Source organism: Crocodylus porosus, unplaced genomic scaffold, assembly GCF_001723895.1.
Source record: "Crocodylus porosus isolate Cpor-Errol unplaced genomic scaffold, CroPor_comp1, whole genome shotgun sequence".
Classification (NCBI taxonomy): Eukaryota; Metazoa; Chordata; order Crocodylia; family Crocodylidae; genus Crocodylus; species Crocodylus porosus.
Window position 1 is genome coordinate 28,491,221 of NW_017728949.1, and position 11,151 is coordinate 28,502,371.

An 11,151-nucleotide genomic window follows, 5' to 3' on the forward strand; every position below is an offset into this window, starting at 1 on the left:
TTATAATGCAAAAGCATATATGTCCCCTATATCAGAAAGTTAATAATCTAGTCATTACATCCTGATTGGTTGTGTTCTGAATTTGTGACTATAATTCTCTTAAAACTAAATAGCTGAACCTATGATGGGAAATTTAGAAGAATCACCACCATTGCTCCAACAGTGCTGCACCTCATTCACTGACCATTATGATGCCAGCACTAGTAATAGATGAGCTGCCAGCACTTCTGCCAGCATGCTGATCAACACTGCCTAGCTCAGACATAGACGATGTGGTGAATCAGTCCAGAGTTTAGTTCCTGCGCAAGTTATACTCATGATAGAGCAATGGCGGAAAATCCTGATATACTCTCCCTATAAATGAGACCTATAAGATTCTTTCAGTCAAACCTCCTAAGATATTCATTTCCCTATATTATGTACTTCTGTTTCAGAGATCGGGTTCTAAACTGTTTTCCTGAAAAATTCCAATGTTTGGTCTGTTACCAAACTCAGCTGTTATCGCAATATAAACTAAGATGCAGACATGCACCATGTTTATTCCTTAGTAATTTGACATTAATGTAAAAGGAAAGCTAACAGATAACATGCAGACCCGCACCAGTATAAGTCACTACATTCCAGGTAAAGTTACCCTGGAAAAGTGAGGAGTTAAGTGGTTTAAGTTATACTGCTCATTTGTCTTCTCTGCCCAGTTCCAGCCAAAGATAGTCATTTGTTCAATACAATTTGGCTCTTTCACTGATAGTAGCCAGGCACTGTAACAGCATTTACTGTGGACAGCTACACTTGGGTGTCTGCTCCTTATTCTGAGTAAAATCCAAGATAAATAATTTTAGAGTAATTGCATCAGGTGTCCACACCCCTAGCAAGAGAAGTACAAAGTCTTCTAGTCTGCAGCTCCTTGACTATGCAGAACGGCCCCATTGTACTTTACAAGTGTTTCTTCCAATCCAGTTTTAATGTGTTAAGGAACATGTTTTCCACTAGCTCCCTTGGCAGACTGTTCCACAGGCTAACACATCTCCTACAAACCCTGAATATATCTAACTTGCCTTCTCATATTTTATGGTAATATTTACTTCTTCTTATAAATTAATTTACACACACACACACACACACACACACACACACACACACACACACACAATCCTATTAATGAATGACAATAAATCCAGAGGATTTGTATGCTTGCTATACCTGTTGTAAAACTATGCTCTGGAGTGGAAGCCATTTTTATGTGAGCATGTAAAATACAATGGGACAAAAATTGGTCTTATTTACCCAAATTTAGACTTTGGGAATATGGCAATTCTATCATATCAAATGGATTTTAAAAATCAGTTCTTACGTGTTTTCTCTATTATTAGATGGTACTGGGAAAATAACAATACAAATTATTTGCAATTTTTATTTATATCTTTATTGCAGATTGGCCATTGATCAAAATATTTTTTCATACACACAAAAGTCCTACAGGGAGTAGAATATACTCCAACTACTGACTGAAAGCCTGGCACTTAAGGATATCTCTAGGAATTCATGATTTAGCTATGATTCATGAACACAGAAATCCATCAAACAGTTTCATTAATTGTCATTGCTTGCATTGGATACAAAATGTATGCAGCATTACTTAATGCTCAGTTCTGTGATAATTTTCCGGCTTCTGTCTTGACTGCCTCTTTAGTCTCATTGGCTCAAGGGAGGCAGTTAATGATACAGCTCAACTATGCCAAATGAAAATGCGGGACAAGTTTGGGCAAGATGTGTTCTATGAGATACTATTGAGTCTGAGTGAACAAACTAGGTTGAAGGCCACGGATTAGCCACCTTTCTGAATGGGTGGGGAATCATATCTTTATCTTAGAAGAACCATGATTGTGCAAGTCACCTAAGAACTAGCAAACCAAGAGGCAAATGCTGCTAGGGAACAGTAAGCTAGGAAAAAGGTGGGGTGGGGAGGGGAAGGGTATGATAAAAAAGAATATAATAAGAATTGATAATTGCTTTTTTGGTACATATCTTTTTACCTCTCAAAATGAATCAAGTAGGGCAATTTCTTATATTGTTCAAATAATATTAGAAGTATAGGGTATACAGATAATTACCTATCAAGTAAGGTGGACGATCTTTCTAGAAGACCTTCATAAACAGTTCTAACACTGTTTAGATTCAAGAGACTGCTTTTTGTGGGGCAACTCCATCTTCAGTTTGGCCTATGCAACCAAAAACGAAAATGACTAAATAGTAATCCTAACCAAGGAGGGCAAGGGAGCATAAGGTAGCAAGGGATTGTCCAACTGATTTCTTTGTGTTTGGAGGTGGAAAGGTTGTTGGTTTGGTCTGCCTGAGGGGTGAAGCAAAGAAGTCCTGGCAGTTCAGGACAGTTCATGCACAGCTACTTTCACTGGGGTACGGAGGGAAAGAAAAATTGGTTGGAAGCTTGTCACTATAGCGGAAAGTGCAGGTAGGTTTGGAAAAGGGACTCCACAGACCTTTAAACACCTTGGATTGCTTGGTTTTTGCTCTTTTCTTCCTACTCTGAGAGACAAGTATAGAATAAATGCTAACTTACATTAGCAGGAAACTTGAGGAATTTAGAAATGCTTTTCTTACAAGCAGATATAAGCAAAATCAAGAAGAGTAGTACACGAATGCCAGGAGTTGAGAAATCACCCTCTGAAATAAATCTAATTGAGTGTATAATAATCCTAAAACAATAGTTTGCCTTTATCCACACACACAGATATTCTTAGTTCACGGCAAGGTGAAAGCCATCATAGATAGCACTGTACTTTCTGCCACAGATGGGTTGGCCAACCACCAGAAACTTACGTTTAACTAACAAAGGTTGAAACAAAGGAGCAATACTGTTTAAAAAGCTTCACTTGCCCTGGGTAGCCAAAGAGATGTTCTTAAAGTTTACTGCCATTGTTAGCACTAGTTAATACCCACTGATATGAGTAATGTTGACAATTCTCCTGTGAATGGACGGTAGATAGGTTTAATGCCTTACTAACTAAAGATGATCTGAGCAATTAAAGAAGAGTGTTAAGAATACCAACATTTTTAGTATTGATCAGTGAAGGGATGAAAATGTTGCCATCTCAATAATGAAATTATTTCTCCAAAATGGCTGTTAGTCACAGAAATAAATACACTAAAATCAGAAATTTTACTATTGACTTTAGTAGGGCAAGGTTTTCACCTAAAATGTTTTAGAGTTTGAGTAAGAACCCAATTTCTCACAGACAGTTTCTTTACTAATGTGTTTTACACCAAGAAAAGTGAATCAGCTATACAGTTACAAATCCTAGTGGAAAGAGGCATTGCTCATGCTTACCTCACTGTATCTTTGAGTTTAACACTATGTTCCTCCCACAAACCTAGCATTTATCTCAACCAAAAGCAGATTAAGATGCCTTGGGGCTCCAGGGAAGAAGAGAAGTGGAGAGCCCCCTGGGGTTTCTTCCACCCAGACAGGCACAGGGCTCCACCAGGGAGGAAAAAAAAACAAACCAAAAAGTCTCCTCCCTTCTTAGTGCTGTTGTTGAAGAGGTATGTGACAGTTCTCACTCACTCACTGGCAGGTTATGATGAGCAATGTGGAATAAGTCAGAAGAGGATTTATTTGCATAATTCTTTGCATATTCCCAGTATATGCAAAATGGATATGTGCATGAGTCTTCTTTTTGTTTGCTTTGTATTGCTCACCATGCTGGCCTGTGAGTGAATGAGATCTGGGATAAAATTGAAGAGTAATTATTGTATGCCTGGCAACACTGTCCCTGGGCCCGGGTGACCTGTACATTAACCGACCTATGATCCAAACCACACATTCTGTGACTTAAAAAAAAAAAGAAATCAACCTTTGTCTTGTTTCCATTTGGATTTTACAACCCATTTTCCCTTAAATTAACTATCTGACTAATTAGCATGCCTATTGTTGGCAGTTAGGACACATACTCTGTTGTTCACCTTTTGTTCCCTTTTTCCTTGTTGTTACCAAAATGCAAAATCCAATCATATATTTAAATTTAATTACAAAAACTTTAAGTGGATCAGAAGAAGAAAAAAGGCAACAGTGAAACAAGTTAAGTTGTCATCTTGCTTGTCTGGAAGAGATCTCCAACATCACTCGAGTTACAGCAAACTCCAGCTCTTTCAGTTGACAAGCCCCAGAACAGAATATTCCACACTTTACTTTTAAACAACTGAACTGCCCCAGTTCCTGCAGTTCTGTCCACTAGAGTTTATTCTAGTAGTGACAGATAACAACAGCATTCTACTATTTAAAAACCAACCAGGAAAAACAACTTTTCAGGTCCTCTTCACATAACATAAACAATCACAAGCCCAGGATTTTTGTTTTCATGTCAGCTTAAATGTACCAATATGCTGTAGACATCAATTTGGAGAGTTTATCCATGTCCTTTCTCAAATGTCAGAGATTCTTTCCTCAGCGTTTAAAGTGTGGCAATACCATGTGAATGTGGTTGTGCATTAGGTATCACTGATGATTTTAAGGGACATTAATAGTTAGTGTGCCTGCCTCCACTCCACTGTACGCTCCTGCACCGCCTTTGCTTGGGCAGTTGATCTCATTTGCCAAGGTCCCACATGCAGACCCCACAGGATACCTCGGTTGTCAAGACAACTTGCCTGCCACGACTTTGAATAACTCTTCAGTGGAGGGGGTCCCCTTTGAAGCTACCTCCAGAGCCGTTACATGTCTCCGCAGGTGGTCACAGGGCTCCAACCTTCCCTACACCCCGGCCAAACACCACCCTTGTGAGACAGGCCACCAAGTCTAGTTTGCAGTCAGCCCCAACAGGTATCTTCCCTGGCCTCCACGTTGCCTCACGACAGAAGTCACCCTGATCCCTTGTTGAACTCCGGTGGGTGGGCCTGGACACCTTCCGCTTTCGGGCCTGTTGTCTCTGGTGCCCTTAGCGCCTGTTCCCAGCGTGTTCCTGTGCCACCTCTCTCTCTCTTCTCTTCCCCACGGTCCTCGCCACCCTCACCTAATGCTGAGGACTTCGCCCACCTTCCCTCACAAAGGAGATGGAAATAAACAGGCCCAAAAGGGGTCCCCTGCCACTGCCTGGACCCTAAACCCCTTTTCCCTGAAACACCTGTCATGACATCAAATGAACAAACCCACTACCCACCACCTACTGGTGAGGTGTAGCCAAAAGAAGAAAAAAAAAAGGAAAAGAAGGAAAGATCCTGGAGGAAACAGAGCACCCACCACATTCCTAAGCACCACGTAGCCTTTAGCACCCTCAACTTCCTAAGCCTTGGGAATGCTATGAGTCAGAACGCGTGCCTTCACCTCAGCCGGGGTCCCTCTCTTTCCCTCTCTGGGCCCTGCCTCCACTCGGAGCTACGGCCCCCGTTGCCTGTAGGTAGGCTTGACCGCCAGGTCCCCCTGAGGTTACCATGGGCTCCTCTGCTGGCTCCTCCGGGTCTCGCTGGGCTTCTCCGGCTTGGGGCTCCCCGTTGCTCCTGCTGCTGTCACTGCCGCTACCACTGCTGGCTTTCCTGATGGCTTCTTTGCCAGCATCTTCAATCCCCGGCTCGGGGATCTCCCGCCACTCCGGACACTGCAGCCACCGCTGCTGCTGACTGTGCTGGCCTCTCTGCCGGCGTCCTTGGTCCCCGCCAGTCTCCCCCGGGTCAGGGATCCCTCACCGCTTCCGCAGTTGCGGCTGCCGTCACCACAGCTGCTGGTGCTGGTGCCACTGCCACTTCTGCTGCCATCTGCTGTCCGCCATGGCTGGTCCCCTACTGGCTGGTGGGTTCCTGCTGGTTCTCCAGCCCTTGGCAGGCTTCCCGCACTTTTGCAGCCCCCTTTAATCTCCGCCAGGTGGCATCTCTTCATGATGTCACCATGGCCCCTGGAACAGGTAAGTCATTATTTTTTTCTTTCTTTTTTCCAGTTGGGGTTTTGCCTCTGGGCAAGGCTTCCCCTCTTCCTGATCCTGTGCCCCTGGCACAGTTAGGTTAGATACAACATTGGAAGCCAGGACCAGTAGTGTAACTGGAAAAGTGGGGGGTTGAAGGTGATCATGGCAGCAGCCATAACTGCCACCTTTGGGCAAGTACTGCTGCCCAAGGTGTGAAGCTGCCCAGCTATTTCTTTGGCCACTGCTGGTACTGGCTGGCTATGCCACCCGCAGCTAAGAGCTACCACTGCCTTGGCCAAGAGCACAGAGCTTCCCTGTTATGCATCTGGCCAGAACACGTAATTGAATAGCTACCTGATGTATAGCAATTGTGCAAGGTGACTTTCAAAGAGAGATCTGGGCTTCTTGTCTTGTCTTTCCCAGATATTTTTGCACATCTAAATCTTCCATCTGCCCATAACCATAACCTGCCAGAGTGAAAAGCAGACCCCATTTAAAAAGATAGTACCTAATTTTGCAGGAAATTATAAGAATGCCATTTTTTGAATGCTATACGAGGTCATATCAGCTATTGGAGTTCTCTTTTGGTAATGTATGATGACTAGGGATCCTGGTTTTCTGTTTAAAAATCCCAAATTCCTGATAAAAAATTCCAAATTCTTTGATTTAAAAACCCCAAATATGCATTTTTCCACAAGTAAAATGAAATGCCACTATATATATGGGTATCAGTTGAACACAATGTTTTATTGATATATTTACCATTTTAAAGTGATTTGGAAGCCTACCAGTGCCTCAGTTATAATAAAATAAATTCTAAATACCTATAAACTTTGACATTTGATCTTGGTATTTTTATCATGGAAAATCAGAGCTCCCCCAGGATGCAGGTCCAACTGTGGCTGTCCCCCTGCTGCTTTGTGCTGCTCACCAGGCCTGATATGATGGTGCCCTACCCCTGCCCATACTGATGCCCCTCACTCCTGACCCACAGCCCCCTGGCCTTTTCGGTGGCCTTCACTCCTGACTCACAGCCCTCTGGCCCTGCTGCTGCCCCTCATTCTCAACCCACAGCTCCCCTAGCCCCTCTAGCGCCCTTCTCTCCCAACCTGCTGCCCTCTGCCTTCAGGCCGCAGCCTTCCAGTGTGTGAGGAAGAAGGTGAGTGTGTGAGGCAGGCAGGGTGTGGGCATAGGTGACATGTTGAGGGAACAGGGGGGCATGTGTCCCCCAAGATTTCTGCACCTACAGTAGGGTGCAGGGCAGCCACCTGGTCAAACCAACTCCAGGCAGGAGCTGCCTCCACAGCCCAGTGGGCAGAACCTGGCGCAGAAGGGAATGCCATGCCACATGGCTGCTAAGGTGAAGCACAGTGGCAGTGACAGCAGTAACAGCAGCTGTGACAGCATGGAGTTGTATCCCTGGTGGGTGGGCAGGGGGTGCCTCACCTTGGCAGTCATAGTGGCGTGGTGCTCCCTCCAGCATGGGGTCCTGTGTGCTGGGCCACAGAGGCATTTTCTGCCTAGAGCTGAACTGGTCTGGCCTGGATGCAGCCCTGCACCCTGCTGCGAGTGCAGAAATCTGGTGAGGCATGTGCTTCCCCTGTTGTCCCACCATGTTGTGTGTGCCCCCCCCACACCTCCCCACACATTACCTGTGTACCCCCATAGACTTACCTGGAAGGAGTTGCAGGAGCTGCTCTCCACCACCCTGCCTGGCTGCCATGTGCATAAGTGTGAGCACACATACATGTGGCGCTGCCTGCATCCTGCTAGCCTCAGCCCCAAGCAGCCCCTTGCAGGCTAGAACTCTGCCAGTCTGCAAAGGAAAAACCCATGATTTCCTGCATTTTTCTCCTTTAAAGGAGAAAATCAGCTTTTTTCCGCAGCAAATGAAAAACACAGATCACTGCTGATGATTCATTTTTGATATAGAACTCCTTGAAGCATTTCCTACCTCCAGATGATACCACCTGTGATTTCAAGAGATATAGGATGAAACTATCAACTCAGGGATATTAGAAGGTGGGATTATTGTTAATAGGTACAGACATGGAATGTGCTAAGAGTTTATTTTCAAAGGGCCAGATTATTTTCTTTCTTTATTTTGCATGATGCGACTGAGGACTGAATGTGGCCCATATGGATCCAGCCCAATGAACTGAAATTACCTACCTACCTACCAGTATGGAGATAGGTGTTCCAAAATTACTATGGAAGACAATGACATTATCATAATAATGGGGTTAGTCTACAGGCCTAATCTGGTGCAGGGTCAGTCCACTGGCTCGGTCAACTGGCTTAACCAGCCATGCACTGTTAACTGTTCCAATCCGACTCTGTGATCGCCACCCTGATTTGGCCCCACAGCACCCCAGTATGGCCCCTCAATGCCCCTCAGAGTGGTCTCTGATCTGGCCGTACACCAACCTGATCCAGCCTCATGCCACCCACCTCCCTGATGCAGCCACATGCCGTCCCAGTCCAGCCTTGTATAACCTACCATGCAGATGGGCGACACACCACTGATTCAGCCTTGTGCTGCCTGCTCCCCTGATCTGGCTTCATTCTGGCCTCTATCCCAACTTGACTGCGCCACTCTGATCCAGCCTTGCACCACCTGCACACTAACCTGGTCTTGCACTACCCTGCCACCCCAATCTAAACACGTGCTGACCCAGTCCGGCCTTGTGCCTCCTGCTTACTAGATCTGGCCACACACTCGTGCAGTCTAGCATGCAGGGTTATGTTAACTGGTCTGCAGGGCTCCCCATGGATCCAGAAATTTGGCAGCAAGGGAGCAGCAATTTACACTGCCACTGCTCCCCAGCCACCAAATTTCTGGACCTTTGGGGAGCCCTGTGGGCCAGATAATACAGCTCCATGGTCTGGATCTGGCCTGCAGGCTGCAGATTGAGCACCCCTGCTTTACAATGGCAGATTCTATTTTTATTAACATATATTTACACAATATCTCAGTTAAGTCAGACAACTTGTTTATGGTGGGACACTATCCAAGGACAGCTTAAATCTATTGTACAGTACCTGCAGGAAGACAATACAGTTACAGTACAAGCTACCAGCAGGTAGTAAATCATGTCAAGGTTTCATATTACATCTGATTAACTAGTTGTCTCCAATAATACAGTGATCCAACATGTTTGCTCCAGCTTAGTAAGGCTTTGTAGACTTAAAGTTATCCAAAAGTGAGTTACATAAGATAGTGTCCCTGTGTATTATAAGAAAAGCATTACATAGAATGAACTGTAAGAATAAGCATGTCACCTCCCCATGCTCTGTGTTTCTCTAAATTCGTTCTTATTTGTCACATCTGTGTCCCAACAGTATCACTTAAATTCTTATTACAACTACTTTTGATTTCTGTTTTCATGAATCACTTACAGAATGTCAGCATTGAGAATCAATCAATCCTTAAAATGGTTTGTACCATTTGAACTCCATTTGTTTAGCAGTTGTTTGCATTTCTGCTTAATGACTAAAAAGCGTAACTGCTTACAATCAAAATAGGGCTTGACCATCTGCTAAGGTTGAGGCTTTTATAATGTAATGGCTAATGACATCTTTTTAAAAATTCCAGATAATGGATAGTTGGTATAAGAACTTCAAAGCATGTTTTATATATATGTATATATATTTATGTATATAAAACATGCTTTGAAGTTCTTATACCAACTATCCATTATCTATATAAACCAGACAAACTTTAAAAATATTATAAGCTTACATCTGGAGGAACTTGACCACAAAACATCATTAGCTAAATGGACACTAAGTACCAGGAACTTAACATAGACAATGACTTCATGGTCCATTATAATCTACCTGCTACTCACTAATCTCTGTACTTCATAGGTAATAACAACTCTCCTCAATGATCTTGTTCTTCCCTTATCAGGTTTTAAGGTATCTGTCTTGTTTGTCAGCTATCTAATTATTTCTCTTATATCCTGTTTTTATTTATATATGGTGTTTTACACAAGCTTTTGTTCCATCTGCTACTTAGCTTTGCTTTTCTCTCAGAGACCTGAGGAAAGGTACTGTAATACCTGAAAGTTTCTCTGTTTATCCCAAGCATTCAGTTGATCCAATAAAAGATATTGCCCACAAGAATAATAACCTATTTTGAAAGTTGATCAGATGGTCAGATAGCCAAATATGTGCTCAGCTATCCTGGTGACAGACATATTATAAAGGTCAGAGATTAAATTAAATCAGATTACAATAATTAGACCCTCAGTGGGTGCATCTATATATGTATTAACATACTTCAGTTAATGTGCATTAAATCTAGTACTTCCATTGTGAGGAACTAGGAAAACGTGCATTTTCCTGTCTTAATGAACATTAAGTAAAGAGCACAGTTTTTTAGTGATGCTTTAACGTGCATTAAAATAGGGTAATGCACATTAAAGCAAACATGTAGACACACGCAGTTTATCCAAAAAACATCAACTGAACAGCCAGTACACCTTAACAGCAAGCAAGAAATTGGTTTAAGAGACTTAGACAGTCCCTCCTACTGAATCAATAATACTAGCCCTACAAAAATGGTCAACATTGTTAATCATTTAAAAATTCATATGCTTTTACTATTGCTCTAGCACCTTTGGAACTCAATAGGACACTAGTTTTTTCAGCACTACAATGTATTGTTGCATAAGACGCATTTATGGATGACATTTTTTCACTTGTGTATACAAAATCAATCAAAACAGTAAAGGAAAAATGGGAGTAGAATGGGGCAGAAATGACATTGAAAAATTAATGTCGTTTTGTCATCTTGTACCATTTATACTTTTCCCACTGTCTGACAAAGGGACTTTGATGCTGAAAGCTTGCAGAAAAGGACAATTTTCTTGCGATTTCCTAGTTGGTCCAATCAAAGCTATAATTTTGGAACCAAGTGTTCTAGTTTTTTGTGTTCTTGTCTCAGACCAACACGGCTACCAAGATACCCCCGGCACATGGAAGATGCCGAATACTAGCCGATTTTGGATTTTAAACTTAATTGCAGAGCAAGAAAGATTTTTTACCTCTCTGCCTGCCCAGATCTGACACCTCCAGGGAAGGAATTCTGCCTGATCTACACATCAAAGAGCTACCCAGCACAGCTCACAAAGACACTCTCATGGACCCAGAGGGACAGCCTTCCATCTTCAGCTCCCTCTGTGCAAAAATGAAGTTTATTTCCTACCTATGGGGACTTTTTACCATCTTGTAC